At 37.0% G+C, this 23,058-nt stretch overlaps 1 long non-coding RNA gene across 1 annotated transcript; it reads right to left on the minus strand.

The window, feature by feature from the left end:
• Nucleotides 1-8,301: 8,301 nt before the first annotated feature.
• Nucleotides 8,302-9,734, minus strand: LOC126622207 (uncharacterized). Its single transcript, XR_007623363.1, has 4 exons — nucleotides 9,573-9,734; nucleotides 9,417-9,486; nucleotides 9,028-9,104; nucleotides 8,302-8,917 (listed from the first exon to the last, which is right to left on the minus strand). It is a non-coding gene; the product is annotated as an uncharacterized LOC126622207 (long non-coding RNA).
• Nucleotides 9,735-23,058: the final 13,324 nt, after the last annotated feature.

Here is a 23,058-nt window from a genome sequence, read left to right on the forward strand (position 1 = left end):
CCTCAGGTTAAAGGACTACTTTGCATTATCCCAACCATGAGTTCTCATGTGACATGAATATGAGAACTCTTCGTTGATCGTGTTCAGTGAACTCATTCTCTATTGAGCACCTACGTACTTGTCTTGATGTCACACACACCAATGACTCGAGACTAGTCACTCTCCCTGAGAGAAGACACAGCACGTACTGATCTTAACGGACTGTCAATGCCCAATTGGCAATCCTATGATCAGGAACGTTTAGGATGTGTCTACGAAAGAATTGTCTCATGAATCTAACTTCTTTAGATCGTATTCTCCCAATCACATATTCCTTGGACTTATCGTTTAAGCATATAACATTTATATGAGACGGCTTTGATAGGAGCATATTTATGCGCCTTAGTTAGCTAGTTCTTATGCATCTTTGTTATGTTTTCTTCGTTAAAGTAGTCTTTTAAGCTACTTTCATGTGTTTTCAGGTTTAAAGGACATATTACATGAAATGATGCAATTTGGAGCTTTTGGAGCAAAAAGTGAGCTTGGAATGAAAAGGACATGCTTGGAACACAAGGTTGGGTTGAAATTGAAGAGTTCGAGATTTGAGGTTTCCTACTTGAAGTAGGAAAGCTAAGCCTAAAAGTTTCCATTTTGGGTTGATCTTTCCTAAATCGGAATTGGCAACCAAAGTTTCTAAAGTTGGAAGTTTCTATTTTTGGAGGTTTCCAATTTCGAGAGTTTCTATTCTCGGCTTTGGGCTTTTGGATGACCCATCTTTGCCTCTTGGACCTATGCCGCACCTAACCCTAACCCTAGCCCACTTAATCAGCCACACCTAGGCCTTGTTCACATGAAAAAAATCTGATTACTTACCCTAAGCCCATGCCGCACCTAATGTTCTAGAAACCCTAGTTTTTGGTGGATTTCCTAACCCTAGCCCATTTGTCTAATCTGATTTCTTTAGGGTTTGGCTGCCTATATATATATGTTTTACCTCCCTTGGCCGAATTACAACCCTCTCCATAATCCAGAAATTAATCCTTCACGCCAGAAACCATTCCCCATCTTCAACAGCACCTATCCTTCATCATTCACCATATTTTCTGACCCAAAACCACCCTAGCCGTCCCATACACCTATCCTACACACTTTTCCACCATTCTACACCATCCATAACCCCCAAAAACCATCACAAACCCCTGTGCCGCAACCAAGGAAGAGGAGGAAGGTTCTTAGATGTTCCTGCTGTGCAATTTAGATTGCTGGAATTTTTAGGTGTGATCTTTCTTATGTTTCAATGTTTCAATTCAATAAACTTTGTGTTGTGAGTATGAGGAACTAAACCCCCTTAGTTGGGGGGTAATTCGAAACCATGTACATGCTTGCAATTTGATTCGATTACATTCAGTTGTTATTTCATAAGTTGTGGATTCAATTCGTTCATCTATTTGATTGATACTTATTTATGTATGTTGATTGAGAGTGCACGCTTAGTTTTCATGCATGAATATGATGCTAGATTATGAGGGAGTTTCACCTAATAGTTACAATCTTATAATCACAAGTAGTGAAGATCGCTTGAAAACGATCGCGTTGAATGAATTCTTAGCATAAGTTTCATGCAATTCATAGTAACAAATGCTTCGTCAATGCTTATGTTTTTCATAGAACGTAATGATTCTTGCTTGTATCTCTATTATGCAATTCATGTAGGGAACTTGTAGGGAATGTTTTGGGTTGTCGTATGCAATCATCCAACTTAATAACTTGTGGAAAAACTGAGGGTTAATTAGTGCAATTCACGGTTAATCTGGGGCGTTGAGTATTTATAATTTATTGGAAGAACAACTGAAAATCGTTTTGTTTGCAAGTGTGACATGTGTGGAGAAGAACCTCCTAACTAGCCTTTTATCCATCTATTTCACCAAAATCGTTTTTACAATCTGTGCTAATTAAGTTTCTGTTTTGTGTTAAATTTTCGTCCAAAACAAATCCCCCTCTCATTTGAAGTCTTAGATTAGTTAGAAAGTATTTTGATTTGTGTTTCTAAGTATTTTGATTCAAGTTTTCATCAAATTTCGTCCAAATTAGTGTAGGTGCTCAAAACTGCCCAGAAAGTGGTTTTTAGGCAGTTTTGAGCCTTCTAGTTGCTGTTTTGAGTTTTAGGTTTGTTTAAGTCTTTTAACCTTTACTTTTGCATTCTTTGAGTCTAGTTTAGTGTTTTAAACTTTGTTTTTGAGTTTTTAAGTCAGTTTCCAAGTGTTTAGCAATCCCTCCTAATCCCCGGTTTAGAACGATCCCTACTTACATCTTTGCTACAATTTGACAAAAAGAGGGTTTAATTTGTGTGCTTATCTATTTCGCATCAGGCTTAAAACAATAATCTATGCCCTTGATATTAAACTAGATTAGTTTAACATGTGAAATGTCCGAAAAGTATCATCATATGATTGGTTTTAGGGCACATTTCCAACAATCTACCACTATAATCTATTTTCCAAATGTACCATGGTACGGATACTCAAATCAAGAGGTGCATAAAATTAAAATACAAAGGAAATTAATATAACTAACAAGGGAGAACAGAAGAGTGTCAACTGGCATGAGTAAAGAAATGGCATGAAAAGATTGTTGAATGGTCGTGGAAGAAAATGGCAGAAGTATATACCACGTTAGAAGTAGAAATAGATCAAATTGAATAGTTTTTAGATTTTTAAAACATACGTCTACTAGATTCTAGGAGATTTGGAATATTAATATAATAATTATTAATTAATTGGTACATTATATATAATGGAAAATTGTGTAATTTTGAATTAATAAAATGCTACTTATAATACATGTGGCAACTAAAATGTAGGAAAATGTTTAATAAAAAATCTAAAAGCTATAGATGTTTAATCTAACAAATAGCACAATGAGGCATCTAATTATAAATGCCCCCTAGTTTATCTGTGAGACAAGGAAGGGGGTCGGTGGCATAGAGAGAAAATAGAGAGAGATATGTTTGTAGGGTTGTATAGAGGAATGTGTGTTATTTCTCATACGCAGTGCCTTTTTTTATTGTAAGGGAGATTATATTCACACATCCCAAATTACTTCTCCCACACCCTTTTAATTTTTTAATATTTTTCTATCAAGTGTTAGTGGTGTGTAGAAAAAATTAAAAAATTAAAAAATTAAAAGGATGTGGGAGAAGTAATTTGAGGTGTGTGAATATAATCTCTCTTATAGCAATAAGAGAGAGAAGAAATCCTTCTTCTCTAAGGAATATAAGTCCATATAGGAAAGAATAACTAGAAACAAATATAATCTAGGATTTACATAATCATACTTAAACTAGAAGTTTACAACACTTCCCCTTGAGTGTGTAAATACTCAAGTAGATTTGGCATCATGTAGAGGTTGAACAAGTCAACTCGTCAGCACTAATTCTAGGAACACGCTATTCTCAATAAGGTAGGAACTTGCATAAGGAAGCAAGTCTCACAAAAAAACCCTATGGCTATGGTAAAAACCCGAGTAGGGACATAACCCATAGTCTAAGGAAAAATGTGTGAGAAATGCAAAATCAAATGACACGTCTACAGGACGTCATTAAGGATATGATCAACCCAAGGTGGGTGCCTCGCTCAAACCTAGTTAGGTAGCAAAAACCCAGTAGGAAAAATGCTCTTAATCGTAGGGAAAAAGTACATTAAGATCAAGCAAGTATACTTCAGGATACGTCCCTTGAGTTTGACACAATTCCAAATAGAACTAGCAATGTTACAACTCAGAAAGTTTACGCATACCAATAGGAGTGCTCGAAGGCTTTACTTTATCCTCATTAAAGCGGCACAACACCTTCTGCGTGTAGTTCGTTTGATGTAAAAAGATTCCATTCAAGCGGTGCTTTATCTCGAGACCAAGATAGTATCGAGACTTTCCTAGATTTTTCATCTCGAATTTCGACTTCAAGTGCGCGGCAATTCTCGCGAACTCTTCAAGAGTTCCTATAAGGTTCATGTCATCGACATATCCTGCAACTATCGCAAAACCGGATTGTGACTTCTCAATGAATGCACAAGGGCATCATTCGTTGTTCACATATCCCTGACTAGTTAAATACTCACTCAGACGGTTATATCACATTCTTCTAGATTGAACAGTTTTCAACATAGTATTGGTGAAGGTATAAAGCTCGACGATTGTGGTGTCAATTTCTATGTGTGACTCGAGACTGCAACTGTCATTTGAAAAATGTGGTCAGAGATATAGTTTCTCTAATTCAAGTTTTCAGATCTTATACCATCGATTTGGAAAGCGATCATCGTGGTTAGTCGTGAAAGAAATGTTTTACGACAAATGTTCGTCCAGATGCATTTTCACGACTTCACTTTAGGACTTGATGGTTTGGGCTTACATGGACGTCGAAACACTTCTAGCAGCTGGATTAGTGCGCTCTGAGATAATATGACATCGCGATCGAGGCATGAATCGGCTAATCTAGGCATATTCGCACATGAGGAACAAAACGATATTTTGGCATCCTCGGGAACTTCTCACTAGCTTATTAGGACAACAATGGGTTATCGGCGTTACAGGCTGCAGACTATAATATCGATGGCTTATTTGTTGGGTTCGATAAGCAAGTGGGCAAGACGGCTTGTCTACGGCAACACTTACTGGTTAGCTATGGTTCAGACTCGCCTCATGGCATACATGCTTAATCTCGAAGTTCATGACACGATGAATGCTTGGCAAGGTCCATTTTCATTTTTGGTTTTGATTTTCAATGCAAATTATTTTCCTACTACATTATTTTATTTATATGGGTATTTTTACCATTTTAAATTTTGGGTTAGTTATTTCCACTCTTGGTTTTAAACTCAACACAAGTATTTGAATCGTATGTTTTTATATATCTATTTCTTGTTGTTATCTTATTATATGCATATATTTTTGACCTTGTGTTGTTACGTAGTATTACATATTTTCGACTCTATATTTTATATTATAATTGTACTACTATATTATCGAGGAAGGATGAAGATATGAGCTTGGAGGCATGAAAGAGAAATAATTGCAACCGATCATGACGGAATGACATTCTCTTTTATGCAACAGCTCTAACTTGATTTCTTCCTTATATATATTTATGTACATATTTTCTCTCTATTTCCAAGTATTTTACATTTAGCAAGTTATTTTAAATTTCGGGGACAAAATTTTCTTAAGGGGGTAGATTGTAACGACCAGTCCCCAAAAATTTTGATTTTTATAAACTTAATACGTGAATTTACGAAAATGCCCTTCGAGGCAAATAAGTTGACTTATGTTGACCACCTTGTCGTGTCACGTAAGGTTCGTTTTCTTGGCATATCCTCGTAGTACTTGTCATTACGAACACGTGGGTGCAAACAGAATGTAATTTGGAGCTATAATGAAGGAGCTATTAACGAACGAAGTCGATGACAAAATGGTCAATTAATTATTTTCTAGAATGCTGCAGATTTTTGGAGCAAAATCTGGAAAGCCACATGTGTGGCCCATATTAAAGGACAGGAGAGATGGTCGGTGGAGATGGAAAATAGAGGAGAAAAATGAGGGAGAGGTGAGGACCAATCAGGAGAAGGGAGTGAACCAATGAGGAAATAAAGCAAGGAGGAAAAGGAGAGGAGTGAGGAGCACCAGATCACCCTTGACTCGGTTCCGGACCCAACTTGATTTCTTCACACCTCGACCCCAATTTCGACGTTTTCCCGATGAATTGATCATCGCCACCACCTACACATGACTCCACGACCCTTCTTCTTCAAGTTCCACCCAAAACCCGAAGGTTTTTGGTCTTGTTTTCATAGGGATGGCATCGGCGGCACCGTGGGGGAGATCTGCGAAAATAAGCCATTTCTGAAGGTTAACCCTTCGACCACTACCACCATTAGCCTTCCCTTGAGCTCAGGAACAATGCCTAATCATTGAGCGTCGGAGTCGATTTGAGGACGAATCAAGAATCACCATTTTTAGGGTTTCCAACGGGTTTTAGTGGTATTTGGGCTTTTCCTGGCCAAATTGGCCTTAGTCGTAGGTATTAAAGTTGTTCCTCTCATCAAGATCTTCATTCTTGTAAAATTTGAGAATTTTTGGAATTGTTCAATTTTTTGGCGAGTCGGGGCGGCGGCGCATGGAGGAAAAACCCTAGGTTCCTCCTTAGGTTTTTCGACGTGTTGAATCCGAATCCTCCATCCATTTTCCCAAATTCTATCGTTCAGGTATAGTTATACTAAAAGGTCTCTAATTGTGTTTAGGCGCATTGGCGAAAAGCGACATCATTCTCGCTAGTTCATGCATCCTATATTTCGTGCATTTAATATGTTTTATATTATGTTTTTCCAAAGTTTTATAATTATGGTTTATATAGAATTCATGATTTAATTAAATTGCTTCACAGAATAGTATAATTTATCGAATTTACGTTTAATAACGGTTATGAATTATTGAATTTGCTTATATAAATTTCTATGAATTTTGAATATGACTTATATTACGGTTTTCAAATATGAGTTATAATTATGGGATTTGAGTAATGATTTTATATGGCTTTCAAGTATGATTTATTTTATGATTTTATGAATGTGATATATCTTGGATTTATGAATATGATTGCCTTGATTTTATGAGATGATGCTTTGAGCATTTGAACTCCGAGATTTAATATGAGTTTTTGAGACATGTTTTTAGTACTTATCTAGTTGGTTATCATACGGCACATCCGCACACCACTGGTATTATGTTTATGGCCATAGGACACAGATGATGGAGGAGTGAGATATGATATATTATATACCCCCAGCTTCACCGTCGAAAGCAATGTCGAACGGCTTCACTAGCCACAACTAGTGTCGATGTGGATGTTATGCTATTTGATTCAGCTTCACCTATGGATGATGGATAGGTTATTAAGCTTCACCTTCAGGTGATGGACAGGTTATACAACTTCACCTTCAAGTGATGGATAGGTATTGCCTTCGGACGACTATGATACCCTTAGTTGAGTACTTCACTGATGAGATTTACGGATTTGCCTTTGGGCGACGTTTTCAGCATTTTTGAACCCATATCGATTTAATGAACATTTTTCATTGCATGCCAGGGTTTTTCATAAAACCTATATGTAGTATATTATATACGTTTTCAAAACAGGCGGTTAGTATGTTCATAAAGAAAATGTTTTCCTATTATTATTATTATTATTATAAACTTGGTCCACTCACCTTTTCAGTTTTTGAGCCCCCTCAGGAGATAGAATCAAGGCACATGATCCCGGCGTCAGGGTATTTCGGCTTAGTTATCTTTGAGTCTTCTTGGTATAGGTATCACTTTCTTGTTCGTATCTTTTTATAGTCATTCTTTCTTACTATTCTTTATTAGTTTTGTGCTCTGAGCACGTTCCTACTTTGGTATAATCATTCTAATTGCATATATTTTTATTATATACGGGTTTTAAATGGCTTCGTCACCCTCGGGTGTCAACCAGCACGTGCCTACCCTGGTATGTGGGGATATCGGGGTTAAGGCGTGTCAATCGGTCCACAAATATCCCCCTGAATCCTTTGTAGAAAAATAGGAGGATTCGAATGAATCTTGTCAAAAGAAGGCTTAATAATAAGCTTTCCCAATGAGCAAGTTTGACATGCGATTTCTTGAATCGAACCTAAACTTTGGGTTAGTGGATGCTCGTGTGATGATTTGAGGATACAGCACATCACTGTTCGTCCAGGGTGTCCTAAACGATCGTGTCAAAGTGTAATTTTGTTCGGAATCCCAGAGGTAGGGTCGGCCGCATAATGGCTTTCTATAGGGGGTATGGTCATAGTATACATACCACTCGGGATACACTTCATCCTCTCTAGAATATGCTTCTGGCCATATTCGTAGGAAGTTATGCACATAAATTCAACTCCATTTTCTACATAGATTTCAGCATGGTAATTATTATCTCTAATGTCCTTGAAACTCAACAACGTTCTTCCAGAATATGGAGAATAAAGTGTCTCATCAATGGACAAAATTGTACCATTGGACTATCACACCCTAAAAACAGGCACGTAATAGTGCCACGCTCTATTAGCAACGCAATATTATAGTGTTAAATTCCAACACTATAGCATTACATTCCCAATAGAACATAAGGCTATTTGAAGGGAAGTAAAATAATTTATTTTTAAGCAGTACGAAAGCGGAAATCATTTTGGTAAAACGAAGAATAAAAGGGCAATAGAATTTGGATAAATTTTTTACATAAAAGATGAAGTTTACAACATACAACAAAACCAAAAAGTTTAAAGTAAACATACTAAACCAACTCTTAGGTACGATTTGGAGAGTACAAAGTGCTAAGTTTAGCTACAAAAGATACCTTCAAGACGGTGAGGCAATGAACGACCAAGAAGTTGACAAGTAATAAACAATGCTAGTTCTGACTTTAGTCCAGATCGTCTATTTGTAGGTGCACCGGTCTTGTAATAAAGTAGTGGTGAGCATCATAAACATTCATCACTCCCCCTTAGGGAATCCACCCTAGCTAGGTTTGAAAATAGTATACAACACTATATATACTATAGGAAAATGATTGATGCACAACAAAAGCTTTAGTTTCGAAAATAGATTGTATGCTCACATAATTTCCTTTTAAAAAGAAAACAGGGATCCCTATTAATCGCTACATGCCTGATGACTGGTCTAATGACCAATTACCCCCTTACTTAGACCAACTCCAAACAAACATACTTACAGTGAGGTGTAGCGAGAGTGTCCTTTAATGTCCTACCCTTAGATATCCAAGTACCTCTCCTAGAAAGGTAGCAGTACTAATCCCTTTGTAGTAGCGCCTCCGGAGGTTTAGGGGATCGAAACCAAAGGCGGTCGCTATGCCCCCTTCACTCTCAAGTCATCACTTTAATTTGTAGCATAAAACAACATGCATGTCATGATATAAAACAAAACCATTTACATATACATACATGCACAAAATTCCATAACTAGGGTAAGTGAGGATCCCCCTACCTGGTCTCCAAGCCAAGCAAGCAATATTCCTCACCAATACCTCGATCAAATGCAAGCACCGTGAGTAATTAGAGTCCCTAGTTCAACAATTACAGTATGTCACTATATGTCCATCTATAATGACTAAACTTTATTCCCATAACAACAACTATTTTCGTAGTTCAATCCCTGGTATGAAACCAGGGGCTTTGAGATTTGTTTTCCTAGAAATTCAACATATCTTTCAAGCCAAAACACAATCCATCAATATTACAACTCACTTCTTCCATACAAATGTCCTTTAAAGACCAAATTTGATGAATTTTGAGTCAAACATCATATTTCTCTAAATCTCATCCATATAAAACTTGTACAAAATCCCAGAAATCTGATCATATATAAATCTTTACCTTAATGTCTTAGAAATCGTTGTCCAGTCATCAAATAGGCTTCAAAGCCCTCAAATCGTGCAAGAACAAGCTTGAATCGAACATTTAAACCTAATTAGTCATAAACCCAATTTGAACGAATTATTCAAACCTAAATAATAATTTCTCAAAATTTACCTTAGAACGTTAAGTTCGATTCACTGAACATGTAGGCGAAAACCGCTCTTCAATCGGAATCCCCGATTGAAAGTTACAAATTTCAAAAGATTAATAGAAATTTTCTTCTCTGCAAAGGCATAACATGCATGCTTGCATGTAACCATGTATCTCACCACATGGTCCAACCCATGCACCTGTTGGTAACCAAAACCAAAGGAATGAAGTCCCTATTTATAGGGGAAAAGGTGGCTACCAATGTAACTCGATTGGATGGTGTGACGGCAAGGATAAAACCAATGGACCTATCTAGTTCTTCAACAAGCTCCTGCGTGTAGGTTTGGGAGAAACTTATTCCATGCATGCAACACGTATTAGTCATCAGCATGCCATGCAAAGTTGACAACAATGCTTCTTGATAATTCTTATAAATTAGCAACATGGTGGAGCTTATCAATATATAACCATGAATAAGCTACTAGGTTCTCTTACGGAAGGTGGCTATCAAATTGATCTACACGTGGCTAATTCCATCACTTGTGGGCCATGTGTCCCTTAATCATTGATCCAACATGTAAATCACCTTAAAAATTGGTCTTAGTTCTAAAAGGTAATCCGAAAAATGCTACGAACTCTTAATGACGTCCACTTTCATCTTTTTACCCCAAAATAATCTTGGAACTTGATGCGAAATATATAAGCACACAAATTAAACCCTCTTTTTATCAATTGTAGCAAAATATGTAAGTGGGGATCGTTCTAGACCGGGGATTAGGAGGGATTGCTAAATCACTTGAAAACTGACTCAAATACGTAAAAACAAGTTTAAAACACTAAACTAGACTCAAAGAATGCAAAACTAAACTTTAAAACACCAAAACAAACCAAAACACTCAAAACAGCAAACAAACACTCAAAACTGCCTTAAAAACACTTTCTGGGCAGTTTTGACACCTAACACTAAATTGGACGAAATTGGGTTATAACTTGACTCAAGACCCTTAAAAACACAAACTAAATTAATTTCTACTTAATCTAGCACTTTAAAATAAATGGGGAATTGGTTTTGACAAAAATTGAAAACAAAAACAAAACTTGTAAATTGAACAGATTCTAAAACGAATTTGAGAAAAGTGAATGGATGGAAAGCTAGCTAAGGGGTTCTTCTCCACACATGTCACACTTGCATACAAAATGATTTCCAATTGCTTTTCAATAAACCATGAATTCCCAACACCCCAGATTAACCGTGAATTGCACTAATTAACCCTCAGATTTTCCTTAAGTTATTGAATTGGATGAATTGCATACGACAACCCAAAGCATTCCCCACAAGTTCCCTACATGAATTGCATAATAGAGATACAAGCAAGAATCATTAAGTTCTATGAAAATCATAAGCATTGACAAAGCACTCGTTACTATGAATTGCATGAAACTCATGCCAAGAATTTACTTAACACGATTGTGATCAACAACCTTTACTACTTGTGAATATAAGTTCATAACGATTAGGTGAAACTCCCTTATATCCTAGCATCAAACTTATGCATGAAAATTAAGCGTGCACTCTCAACCAACATACACAAATTAGTTTTAATTCATGTAGATAAGTAAATTGAATTCACAACTTATGAAACGCAATTAGAAGTAATCAAATCATATAGCAAGCATAAACATGGTTTCGAATTCCCCCCTAGCCAAGGGGGGTTTAGTTCCTCATATTCACAAAGCAAAGATACATAAATTTAGACATTAAAATCCAAAGAAAGAAAACACCTAGATGATCCAACTTGGACAGCAGGTGCATCCACAAGTCTTCTTTCCTCCTTGCTGCGGCACTTGGTCTAAAGTCAGGTTCTAGGGTGGTATTTGTACGGGAGAATGGGTAGGGAATGGTATGGAAGGGTTTAGGATTGATGGGGGGTACGGCTAGGGTAAAAAGAATCAGAAAAATATGGAAGAATGGTGAAGGAAGGCTGTGGCAAAGAGAGGGAATGATTTCTGGCGAAAATTCTGAATATGGAGGGGTGGTTGATGTGTTTTTTATGTAGTGTAATCTCTAGTGTTCTTCCCTTCACTCCCTATTTATAGAAGCTCCAAAGTAAAGAATCACTCAAGTGGCTTCAATAAACAATACAAACAAAGACCAAAATGATGCAAAAACAGCTAGTTTACATGCTCTTTTATCATTGTGTCTTGCCTTTAACAAAAGGCAATCATTCCTCTTTTGCTAATTCAACTCCTTTGTAGCTGTCCATGTGCCTTCATTCTTCAATTTCTGATGCATTTGCCTTGTATTCCATCCCTTTTCCACATGTACTAGCTATCAGACAACTTTCACACACATGTTTTGCATCATTTCATCTTGCAAACATCAACTTTCGGCCACTTTACACCTCTACACACATGTTATGCATCATTTCAGCTTGCAATTATGTTTGTAGTTGCTGAAAATGTGAATACATCTTGTAAAGCAATCCAACAAATGGCATCTTTCACTTCTTTTCCTTTCAAATTGTTCCTTAAGTATATGTATCTGCACACTTCCACACTTCAACTTCATTATTCAGATTTTTACATGTGTTGAAACCCTTTTTAAAACACCAAAAACGTCCATCCCACTTGCTCCATATGCATGCAATCCATTTTGGCCCAAAATTGCTCCAAATTGCACCAAAATGCACTTTCTTTCCAACTTAGTTATTAGGACCTACAAACACACGAAAACAGCTTAAAACACTCTTATAAGCAATAACTAACTAAGTAAATGCAAGAAAACATGTTAACTAAGTCGCATAAATATGCTTCTATCAGAACTCAAGTAAAATTATCACCCATTTAAAATGAACTATAAATCGTAAAATTCGAAAACACTCCAAAATTCATAACAATACTTTATAAGCACTTTAAAATTTCGAGGTCTCACATGGACAACATTATGCATGTCTTACCGTATCCTTCGATCAGGTTGGATGGGCCAGAGAGGGTTGTCAGAGGTGTATTCTTAGGTATGAAGTTAGTGAAATAGATGCGTTCACGTAAAACGGTGTGCGTGGTTGTACTATCTGCCAGACAACTAACCTCCCCGTTAGTCATACCTAGAATGAAAATTAATTTGAATCGGTCGCATGCATAAAAGTTCTAAAAACAAATATCCATTCAAAATAATTTAAGTATTCAAGGATGGTAATTAATTAAAAACTTAATATCCAAAAAAAAATCACCAACAAATAATCCAAACATAAAGGAAAAATTGTTCAAAAAATAAACAAAAACAAAGGGGGAAGGTTCGGCCACTAGGTGGAATTCGGCCCCAATGTCTAAATTTCAACTAGAAAAATAGTTTATGTCTAAGATTCTAATCTTCCATAGGGGTAATATTCTCTTGAACGTCAAAAACCTTCATCTTGGTAATCTCCCGTTCATCCACTTACACAAAGTTTGATTCAAACTTCTTACGACGAGAATGATAGTCAGCTACAACCTCTTGGGGAGCTCAACAAACATGGGACCAATGATCCTCTGAACCTTAACGATAGCACATGTCTGCATCCATGGTTTCAGGTGCTTTGCCCTTATTCTTGAAGTTTGGGGCCTTGGGAGCGAGGTTAGGGCACTTCTGGGCTTTGTTTCCCCCCTTAGATGGATATTGGCTCTGTTGACCTTGATGGGGTGGCTTCTAGTCGCCCCTACCATGCCTATGTTGGCATTTTAGGCGTTTGTCTGTGCTATAATGTGCTTCAGGCACAGCAGTCACCCTAGTAGGTCGAGCTTGATGATTTTTCATCAACATCTAATTCTGCTTTTTAGCGATAAGTAAAACAAAGATTAAATCTGAGAACTTAGTGAACTTCTGAGCTCTGTAGTTGTTGCAGGACAATATTAGTAATAGAGAAGTTCGAATAGGTCTTCTCCAAGAGATCCTCTTCGATCAAGGTCTCATTACAGAATTTGAGAAATGATCGAATTCGCCAAACTTCAGAATTATATTCATTCACAGACTTAAAGTCTTGGAAGCGCAAATGCTGCCAGTCATGTCTTGCTTAAGGCAAGAAGATGTCTTTTTGGTGATCAAAACTATCAACCAAAGTGACCCATAGTGCTCATGGATCCTCCTCAACAAGGTACTCGGTTTGCAGTGCGTCATGATTATGTCTTCAAATGAAGATCATGGCAGTGGCTTTCTCAGCTTCGCCAACTGGGTTGTCTATCTCATCTTCAATGGCAGGACGCAAATTCTTTGCAATGAGGTGGAGCTTCACATCTTGGACCCACTTGAGGTAATTCCTTCCAGAGACCTCTAAAGCGGTGAAGTCAAGTTTGTTCAAATTTGATATGTTCCTATCACAAAATGAATGGATAAGATGTGGTTATAGTGTAATGGAGAAAAAATCAATCCATTCACATAGGAGAAGAACATTCAGGTTCTAATAGACATATATTGGTTTAAATTCGCATGAAGAGTTTTCATGGGTGATGTTTTTAAGGAAAACTTTAGGTTTTCAAACAAGATATGTTTCTAGAAACTTCACGTTTTGAAATAATTATGAACTTCAGGTTCATATATTCTTGCACGTGCCTAGCATGTAGGGAGGCCTAGCATCATAGAAAACGGGCTGCAAGTGCAAGCCCAAAGACAAAGGCCCAAACAGATTCTGATCTGGTGCGGCGAGGAGCAAGCTAAGACTGCAAGCCCTATGCAGAGGAATGCTCCACCGCTTCGCAGTGTATGTGTTCCCAAGGGACGCAATCCTATGTGTCACGGTATGTAATACCCTAAAATTTAAATATATGAATTTTATATTCATAATTGTGAATATGTGAAGAAAATCAAAATTAAATCAATGTACAGTCCCAAATATAGAATTGGGAAAATCCAAAAGTTTTGTTCCGGGAATTATTATAATGTACGTATTCATGGTATTGAGAGTTTATATTATTTTTCGGGAATTTATATTAATTCAGTTGAGTTTAGTTTTAAATTAAACTGCTTACGGGGTTTAAAGTTTGGAATTTAACTATTTAAAATTCATAGACCTTTTTAGGTCACAATTTATCTTTTTGAATAGGGCTTGAACTTAGGAACGCGTAGGCATAAACCGTTCATAAAATGGAGTTATAACAAAGAAGTTAATAACGTTTAAACTCAAGGATAAATTGGTAATTTTATCCTTCTTTGGAAGGCTCCAGAAAATCTGGAGCCATGTGACATGCCACGTTTGTGGCTGGGATTAAAGGGAAAAAATGAGATGGACGACTATGATGAAAAGAAAGGATTAGAAAGGAGGGAAATGAGGGAGAAATGAGGGGGAAAACGGACGAATGAGGGAGAAAGAAAATGAGAGAAAGGAGGGAAGTGAAAAGGAGGGGAAACCGGGTTTTCCCTCGACCCGCGCCCCGACCCAGACCCATGTTGAGTTTCCAGCCACCTTTGACGATGGCAAAGGTGCCAAAATGACCCTCATGTTGTTTCCATTCGATATCCCTCATAATTTATCTCTAAACCCGACAAATTTGGGTTCGATTTTATGGAAAACCCTCAAAGAAGGGTGCGGCATGTTTAGGTGGTGTTTCACCAAATTTGAAGCACCCACCTAAAGACTCCACTCAATCCCAGGAACAAAGCCCATGCATTGTTTGGGGCGTCGGAGTTGTTTTGGAGTTGAATCAAGAACACCCAAAAACAAGGGTTTTCGGCGGTTCGTGGAAAATTTGAGGTGTTTCTCAGCTAAATTAGACTTGGCCTCAGGTATGAAAGTTGCTCCACTCATTAAGATCTACTTTTTTGTAAAATTTGGTAATTTTTTTAAATAGTTGATATTTTCCGGCGATTCGGGGTGGCCGACCGCCACCTGCGGCGATGGGTGCGGCGTCGCATTGCCAGGGAGCCGACATTGTGTTTTTATGCGAATTTCGTTATTCTAATTATGCTTTTGAAATGTAACTGTTGTGGTTTGAATATTAATACGACTGTGGTATATGTTGGTTTTAAATGAATATATTTGGATTTGGTTTGAATTTTTTGAAATGTGAACTACGAATGGCTTGATCCCTGTTTAGGGTACGTAGGCAGTCTAATGAGACATTAGATGCAACCATACAATAAGTAAGATTAAAAAAATCGAGAATTAATAATTAGATGGAATTTTGATCTAAGAGAAAGAAATGGTTCTAAATTAGAAGTCAATTGTATGTTTTGGTAAATGATAAATGGTTATGGATTACGTGGGATGAAGGAAATTATTTGGAGAATAATGACTAATGATAGTGACTTCAAATGTTAATTTAAAGATATGTTTGGACATTTAAGAAATATGGATAGATTTTAAGAATTCTAATTATTGACTTAGAGGAATGTGATTAATGGAAATAAATTAACTATGATTGTGAGTTGGGCATACTATAATTAACTCCCGAAAACATATATTTCGGGGACAGGGCGTGACACGGTACATGTGCACCTATTCACCAGCTACAGGCTGGGATCAGGTGAGGTGTCATGCACGGAGACACTATAGCCCTAAGGGCTGGTGTCGAAGTAGGCCTAGCTAAAGGTTTGGGTTGTTTTAGGCGAACCCAAGAAGAAAGGAAAAAACTATTTCTTTTAGGCTGAGAAAACCGAGGCCCAATTAGGCTTGAGTTGGGACCAAAAACACCCATAGTTGTAGCTGGGTGCGCTCGTTGGGAAAAAAGATCTGCATCGTCGCTTCAGGCGGCTATGTTTTGGGACAAAAACTCTCGGGTGAGCTCGCGAGGCAATAGGGATCACGAATATGAACGGAGATAGAGGAATCTCAACGTTTCAACCAAAACCCTAGAAATTCGAATTGGAATTTCAAAGAAAATCCAACGAGATTCGAAGGAATCTTGGTTAATCTACGTCGATGGATGAGCTTCAAGCTGTCGAGACGATGACCCAAGGTCAAGGTTGGGCTATAGGCCCACCTGTGATGTGAAGACACCATTGAAGGCATCGGGTTTTCTGGGTTTCAAAACCAGAAGCCCATGACTCCAGCTCTATGGTCTCGCAACTCAGCTCAGCCATACAGGTTGTAGGCCTGGGCTAACAACTCGAATTTGTAGCTCAGGTCATGGGTTCAAAAAACCCTAGAAAAATTTTTATTTTTTTTTAGATTATAAAATTCAATTGCATGCATATTCAATTTAATAATTGAATGCATGGATATATATTTGATGCAATTCATGGCAATATCAAATTCACATAATTCAACAATTATGGATATGATGCATACACAATTTATGTAGAATCTAAAATTCAAAAAACGTAAAGTTGGGTCATGCATTATGGTGAATGTTCATGCTATCAGGGCCACAAAAATATCGAGATAAAAACCGTTGTTTTGGAAGAACCTGATTACGTGATGATATTGGTGAACTAGTTTGATGCAGAAAACTTCCACGTCAGATTCCTAGGTGCAACGGTATGAGCGTTCTGATAACGCGTTGTAGCCTATTTTATCTGACATGGGATGCGGGCCGGCGACATAGAGAGAGATGTGTTTGTAGGGTTGTGTAGAGGAATGTGTGTTATTCCCTCTACGCAATGCCGCCAAAAAAACCATCACCGCTGCCGCCACTACCGCCATCACTCTCTGTCTTGAGAATTTGAACAAGAAGAAGAAGAACAAGGAGGAGCAGCATAGTATCTACTAGCATATTAGATTAGAGATTGATAAGACCGACCACTGTTAAAGGAGAGAATGAAAGAATTAAGAACTAGGAAGAATGTTGGGTTTGGCTGGCACGTGACACACACTTTTACAGTTTTACTTGCAGTTAAATGTTAAATACTACATTTTCTTTCTGTTTCTTTCGCTAACTTATCTGTGAGAAACTTGTTAAAATTGCGGATAACAATCTCAGCTACAAGAAATTTTTCATTGTGATTCTCACAGATAAGGTTGTTATGCGCAATTGTCACATTTTTAAACGTTATTTTTTGTTGTATATGAAATTAAGACTTAAGACTTCAAATTTTTTGAATTTGCATTATGAACTTATTGATTAATTTTTCTTTCTAGTGTTCGAAACTTTGGAACGTTTTTTAAAGCATTGACAGGATTATTGGGCCAAAGTCTTACAAGTTCATATCAATAGAGAGGCCCAATTCGTCTTTTCCTTGCTTTGTATTACCCTTGTGTTGCTTTGGTTTTTACATTGTTATTGTCCCTTTGGCTTCGGCTTCGGCTTCGGCTTTTGGCTTTTGGCTTTTCAGAGTTGTTTAATTTGAGTTTTCCTTTATATTGTGTTCTGTTTCATTTCATAACCGCTTGTTCGAAAAGAAAACCGTGCACGAGGGAGGATCATCATCCCTATAAGGCTACATAAGTCTGCTAGCCATGAAAGATTTTTCAAAGTGACCGAAATGCGGGATGGTATACCACGTGTTACTATATAAATAGTGGGATACGTTCCGGTCACAATGAAAAATTTCTTGCTAGACATAACTTAGTTTCATGTGCTTTCATTTCATTGCCAAATACCAAGCACTGCACTAGCAGTTCAAATTTAATAATCTTGGTCAAATATATATGTTTATACCATATTTAGGGCCTCGTATTTAGATCTCATACAAATACTTGTGGGACTTAAATGTAATTATGTGATAAAGGAATAGGCAAATATGTAATAAGTGAGGAGTCCTTATTCTACAAAATGACCCATCACCCTCACAATTGAATGAGGCCAATTCCTAGGCCCTCTCAACCCTCTCAAAGCTCTCACTCTCAGAGCTTTCTCTCTCACCTCTCAGATAAATACATAATCAATGTGGACGTAGCCCAAACCTTGGGGTGAACCACGATACATCTTGTGTTATTTACATTTCTTGCAGATTCACGGTCGGATTTACGTTGTTCCAAGACCTCTGGTTTTGTGCCTCAACGATATATACACAAATATTGGATACATAATTGCAGTAATGGAAGCCTGCTAGCTGCTGCATCTACATCATCGATCCTTCAAACATAAAACCATGCATGTTACATGCATCTCATCTCGATCCCCCATTCTTAAACATACACACACACACACACACACACATGATTCCTTTTGAATTCTATTGATGGATCGCAGCGGAGTTAGAGGTTCTCTTCCTTAAACAAGTCTAACAATGCAAGTGCCTGCAAAAGTCAATATTCCAAACCATAAGTTTCAGAAGCAAGCCAACCCAAAAATATTAACTAACTTTCACTATAAAGCAATACATAGTTATATATATATATATATATATATATATATATATATATGTATGTATGTATGTATGTATGTATTCTGGCATATATAGAATTGTAAAGAAACAAGTTAATTGTGATGAAAAATGACCTCAGGCACAGAGAGTTGTAAACGGAACTTGGGGCCATCATAATGGTAGAGTATTGGCCTAAATGCATCCTCTTCTAGTGGCTTGCACCTTTCCTTCACTCCAATTCTAAACTGAAATTAATCAAATCCAATTCATTCTCAATTTCAAATGACCGAATCGAAACCTTAAATAAATAGTATGTCAATTGAACTACTAATTGATACCTACTAGCACTGTACCTGTGCTGGAAATCTTGATTCTCCTTTGCACTTCTTGTCTTGCCACGCCGTTGGGTCAATGTTTGATCCTCCAAAGCTTACAGCCTTTTTCACAAAAGATCACACAAAGGTAGTCAATCCAATTCTTAAAATTAAGGATATATATATTATATATGCAGTTGATTATTTGATTATATAGATATAGATATAGCATTATACTAGAAAACTTCCTGCACTCTGTTGTGGGTTTTGAAACTATAATGTAGGACAAGCATAAATTATTTCGACAAAATTATTAATAGATGTATGGTGGAGATTGGTTTATGATCGAATCGTGGAGATTGGTCTAGTAAGAGTTTGTTAGAAGGTTAGAGTTTTACTTTGTAGGCTAGTATAAATTGTAAATTCTCTCTCATTTTCTGTAATTTGTTCAACTATCAAATACAAGCTTCGATTTCCTTCTAAACCTTCATCTTCTTCTTCTCTGTAATTTTGATAGTTTCATGCCTCATCCACTGTAGTTAACATGGTAGGTTCAGGCCCGTGCAAGCCAAGGAGCTTGTCACCAAGAAGGAAACAAGCCATGACTCTTAACATAGAGCCGGCCACTGAGTTCCATTGAAAACAAGTTTGGACTCCATTGGAGCCGACCTTTGAGTTTCAATTACCGATATGTGGATCTCCACGTGTGAACCACTAAATGGGGTTACACGTGAGGGGGAGTCCCACATCAGTGGGTGCAAAAGAAACCAAGGGGGGTTTAAATAGGATTACCCCACTCTAACTAATACTATTAAGACCTTTTGTGATAATACCCTACACCTGACGGATTGGGCAGGTGATAAAGTTGGGGACAGTATTGGTGTCGTTAGAGTGGGGCGGGCCCGGCGATCCAAAAATCCAACATGGTATCTAAGCAGAAGAGTCATATATTGGAGTCTGAACCGGGTGCAGGGCAGACCACTTTGGAGATTGCAAAGATCAATAAGAAGCAGATGTCTCAAATTGTAGTACTCAATAATTTATCTCATACTCACTTTGCTACAATCTCAAACTGGGATACCCCAGTTGAGATTGGGGGGGAGTATTAATAGATGTATGGTGGAGATTGGTTTATGATTGAATGGTGGAGATTGGTCTAGTAAGAGTTTGTTAGAAGGTTAGAGTTAGTTACTTTGTAGGCTAGTATAAATTGCAAAATCTCTCTCATTTTATGTAATTTGTTCAACTATCAAATACAAGTTTTGATTTCCTTCTAAACCTTCATCTTCTTCTTCTCTGTAATTTCGATAGTTTCATGCCTCTTCCAATGTAGTTAACAAAAAAGACACACAAATTGTTGATGATGGCATGTTTTAACGAATCATATTCAAACGCTGCCCTAGAATAGGATTTGAAAGTGCATTGAAGACGTCATAGAGTATGGAACCATCACAAAAATTGCACCATTCCAAAACTTGAAGACAATCCATGGGAAAATAGAACTACAAAAATAATCACAACATTGTAGAGTATGAGTTCAAATGTAAAACCAGAACCATAAATAGACATTGCATTGTAAAGTCTGACTCCAAATGTAAAAGCATAACCAGAAACAGTGATTGCAAGGCAGAGTCTAAATCCAAATGTAGAAGATAAACGAGAAACGAACACTGTAATGTAGCGTCTGAATCCAAATGTAAAAACAAAATAAAAAACAGAACTAGGAGACAAACGTACTGCAACGTAATATCTGAATTCACAAAGTCATGCGAGGTGTGAAGTGTAGGAGACGTGTAAGTGGTGCATGAGATTGACCTGATTCGAAATCAAAGGATTTGCACGCTAGCAGCTGTAGTGGCATGAATTAGTAAATTTTGTTAGATTGACATGTTATAGTGTACCTTAAAGTCTCATTGAAATTTGATTAATATATTGTCAATATCATAACATTATATTAATTTTATAAAAAAAAAAAAAAAAAACTTTAGAAAATAGCCTAGGCAACAAGACCAAAGAGTAGATGATGATCAAAGACAAAGTAGATGAAATGGATGAATCTTGAGAGAAACGGAGCCATATGCATTTAGCAAATTATTCATGTCATGCAAGTGGCGTACTATAATTAACTAGCTAAGCCTAAGCCTACATTCGTGGTTGGTCTCATGCATGGGTTGACAACATTGTACGTCAAAGAAAATAAAATCCTCAGATTAAACAGCTTAAGATGATAAGTAGAGAGTAGTCCCGAACAGAAAGGATAATAAATAAATCAAATCACAATAAAACAGAAAGGAAGAGTGCAGTTCAATCAAGTGGCTTGTTAATCTGAAGCCCTTGAAGTTGAAGGTCATCCCCCTACATACATCATACATGTGCGATCGAGCTCTAGCCTCGAGCTATGGCGACTGCATCTCCAACTGTTTGATATTAAGATTTAAGACCAAACCCAAAACCATTAAACCTAATATGAATATTGCCAATAATGCATATAATATTGCAGCCGTCCAAATAAATGTGAAAATCCCAAGAAGGCTTAGTAGTTGGTTTTCCAAGCATTGCTTTGGAAACAATCAAGTATCCCATAGTTATATATTGCTTCTTATTTTCTTGGGATCGTTTATTGCTTTAAATATATAGTTCCTTTAAACTAACTAGAAAACTAGTTAACAAGAGCTACTCCAGAGTCACAATGGAGCACGTGGATTGTATATGATCATTAAGGATCAAACTTCAAATTTGATGGGGCTCATTGGCTTAAGTCTCGATTTAATTACTTAACACTTTCTGTATGTGCTTACTTGAAAATGGAGGAAATCATATGAATCGACATGAGTAGGAATGTGGAACAGAAATGAGTATGGGTTGCACGACATCCCATTACAGGGTGGAAAATGCTTGTATGGACACTACATTGCATCCTCTCTAATAAAAGTTAGACCTAATTATATTGGTGAGTCTTAAATCTATTAGAGAAAGAGTATGTACAGTATAGGTCTTCCTAACATATCATATGTTTGATTGATAAGTGAAGCAGGTGATTAAGAATGATGAATGTTGATGGAAAGTTTGGTACAGATAATCAAGGCTTGATAAAGATTTGGTGGAGTACTCTATTGAGAAACAGACTGATAGGGAATTTACCACCTGCAAAAGTATGGATAAAAACACTTTAAAATACTAGCAAGAGTACAAGGTTATCATAGTATAGCAACTCAAGCAAGGTCGATCTCCACAGGCATTGAATGAATAATTTATGTTAAAACCAAATCTTAATTAATTATTTGAAACAAAATTTCAAAGAGGTTGATTTTATGATCTAAAATATTGAAAACGAATTTAATTAAAAACAATTAAATAAATTGGGAAAATAAATAAAACAAAAGAAAATAGTTTTGAAAATAAATTTGAGCACTAGGGTTCCGCCGTCACCTTAACAATCCTACGTAATTCTTCCAATTACTTATGAATTACACATGTATATTTTGAAGGTTAGGTTTTCCTAAAGTATATCCTACTTGGAACCTCCAACATAGAACGTATATCTAACATGCAACCCGTCTGTCGCGTCCAGATCGAATGTGAACAAGCAAGACTCATTAAGTTTTGTGAAATCCTTTTGAAAAATCATACAACCCTTAACACGTGTCGTCCATCCTAAGAAGTTACACAAATTAACCACAAGAAGCCAGCGCCAATTTCAGGGACAGCCCTCCGCCAAAATTACATCAAATTAGTTTTCTAAATAACCTAATGGTGGCCAATCATCAAGACAATTAAATAGTTTAAAGCACAGTGATTAATAATTCAAAACTTGCATGCATAATATCATAAGCAAATTGAAAATTGTTGATGCACAAAATCAGTGAGGACTTTGGTACAACAGAAAGTGTTAAGTTTGTGACCTTCGCTAGATTGCTTCGGTCACTAGTATGGATAAGTATGTAAATGGATAGAGATAGGGAAGCAAACACAAGATGTA

Source organism: Malus sylvestris, chromosome 5 (genome assembly GCF_916048215.2).
Source record: "Malus sylvestris chromosome 5, drMalSylv7.2, whole genome shotgun sequence".
Taxonomy (NCBI): Eukaryota; Viridiplantae; Streptophyta; class Magnoliopsida; order Rosales; family Rosaceae; genus Malus; species Malus sylvestris.